Source organism: Sturnira hondurensis, unplaced genomic scaffold (assembly GCF_014824575.4).
Source record: "Sturnira hondurensis isolate 20B ecotype Veracruz unplaced genomic scaffold, ASM1482457v3 Scaffold0004136, whole genome shotgun sequence".
In the NCBI taxonomy this organism is placed as follows: domain Eukaryota; kingdom Metazoa; phylum Chordata; class Mammalia; order Chiroptera; family Phyllostomidae; genus Sturnira; species Sturnira hondurensis.
In genome coordinates this window covers 13,839,375-13,841,882 of record NW_028076767.1, presented here as the reverse complement: position 1 = coordinate 13,841,882, position 2,508 = coordinate 13,839,375, and the positions used below count along the sequence as shown (strand labels likewise).

The following is a 2,508-nucleotide window of genomic DNA, read 5'->3' as shown; positions in this document are numbered from 1 at the left end:
TTTGGTAGAATTCACCAGTGAAGCTATCTGATTCTGGACTTTGTAAAAAGTTTTTTGATAATTAGTGCAATCTCTTTACTTGTTATAGATCTATTCAAATTTTCAATTTTATTTGAGTCAGTTTCAGTAGTTTTTATCTTTCTAGAAATTTGTCCATTTCATCAAAATTATCTAATTTGTTAGCATATACTTGTTCATAGTTTTCATTTTCATTCTTCTCAAATCATTTTTTTACTGCTCTTGTTGGTTCATTTTTTGATCCATTGGTTATTTAGAAGTGTGCTGTTTGGTTTCCTCATATTTGTGAATTTCCAAATCTCATAATTACTGATTTTAATTTTATTCCATTTTAGTTGAAAAACATGCTTTGTATGATTTTAATCCTTTTAAATTTATTAAGCCTTGTTTTATGGCCAAACATATCATCTGTCCTGGAAAATTATCCATGTGCACATGAGGAAAAAATGTTCTGTTGTTAGGTGGAGTGTTCTATAGATATGTGTAGTGCTGTTCAAATCTTCTACTTCCTATTGCTCTTCTGACTCATTGTCTACAGGTTATTGAGAGTGTAGTACTGAAGTCCACAACTATTACTGTTGATTGCTTATTTCTCCCTTCAATTCTGTCAATTTTGCATTATGTATTTTATGACTCTACTAGGAACATATATGTTTATAGTTGTCATATATTCCTGGTGGATTGACTCTTTTCTTATTATAGGTGTTCCTCTTTATGTCTAGTAATATTTCTTGTTTCAAAGTCTATTTCTTCTGATACTAGAGTAGCCACTGCAACTCTATGTTTGCAGTTTGCATGGACTATTTCTCTATCTATCTATCTATAGATGTATCCTCCTGTACACAGTGTGTAGTTGAATCTTGTTTCTTTAGCCAATCTAACAATTTATTTTAATTGCATTGCTTAATCCATTTGCATTTAACAGTCACATTCAATCTATATGTTTATAGTTTGTTAGATATGTTTAGATTTAAATTTGTCATTTTGCTTTTCATTTTCTGTATTTCTCATATCTGTTTCTGTATTTCTTCTCACTATCTTTTTTTGCATTAAATGGATGGATTTTTTTAATTATATTTTTGAGTTATTTTATAAGTTACTTTTTAAACTATATTTTTTGTATAGGGCTTACAATATACTGCTTAAAATCTACTTCAGATTTATACTAAATTCTAGCACAGTATAGAAATATATGCTGTCATTACTCCCCTATAGCTTCATGCCTTACTTTGTTTATGTGCTATTATGTTATAGTTATTTTATTTACATACATTATAAACTCAATAATGCATTATAATTATTAATTTGTATAATTTTATGTCTTTTAAAGAAGAATAAATGAAAGCAAGTATATATTTATAGTTTGTTGTAGTATTTATGTAAACTTTATTTGTTCCTGTGGATTTGAATTACCATCAACTGGTAATGACTTTTCACATATTGTACTTCTTAACTACAGAATTTCCATTTGGTTCTTTCCTATAATTTTCATTTTTATATTTGGTGACCTCTTTGATGATACAAGGTCATCATGGCTTCCTGCTTTCTCTCCCTCTCAGAAATTTTATTGGTCAGGGGAAAAGGGAGGTAGGCACACCCTGCCTCCTCCTGAGGATACCAAAAGCCCTGACTTTTTCTCATTGCCATTGATGGGGAGGTTCATATGCTCAGTAGAGGCCAGGAAGGCCTTGAGCTTGGGCCCAGTGCTGAGGAATGTCACATAGGCCTAGAGCAGGAAAAAGGAGTCCAGGCAGGTGGTGGCCAGGATTTGGTGATTCAACAGCAAGTCCAGCAGGTTTCTAGTTCACAAAGGAGATCTGGTGTCTCACAATTAAGGTCTGGCCACCCTGGTTCTGGAACTGCAGAGTCTCAAAAGTCTTCAGGTGCCCAGGCAGTTCTTTCATATAGCCCTCCTTACCTGCCTCGTAGTTGAGAGTCATGTATTTGCAGCAGAGGTCCTCTATGCCATCATTCACCATATCCACCAGGGCCGCTTCTTGCTGGTCCTTCCCATAGAGTCCATGGGAGTGTCCTAGGTGATGCAGGATGACATTGGACTGGTGTAGGGTGAGGTCTCCATCCTGAACCTGTAGAGCTGCCCACACAGACAGGAGGACTTGAGTAAGCTTGTACTCACCGCTAAGGCTCACAAAGTTTCCTTAGTCACCACCCCCTTTTTCCAGCTCTGGCCCTGATCAGCCAGCACCACGTTCATGGCCTCACAGTGCCCTCAGACAGGGGAGTAGACAATGGTGTAGAATGGCATGGTAGAAGTGTACCTAAAGACAGTGGTGGCAGCAGAGCTCCCACCATATCTTCCTTTAATAATTTAAGCATGATTTCCTTTAGTTCCTGAACATTTTATAATGTTCCAAGCAATTTTATAAAAATTGCTTTGAAGTGTTTGCTAAGTTCAAGATCTAGGCTTCTTGAAAGGCAGTTTCTGTTGCCTTCTTTTGCCCTGTGTATTGATCACACTTTTCCTATTTC

General features: G+C 35.7%; 1 pseudogene; it reads right to left on the bottom strand.

Moving 5' to 3' along the window:
* Positions 1-1,582: 1,582 nt before the first annotated feature.
* On the bottom strand, positions 1,583-2,284 carry LOC118985861 (glutathione S-transferase P-like; annotated as a pseudogene).
* Positions 2,285-2,508: the final 224 nt, after the last annotated feature.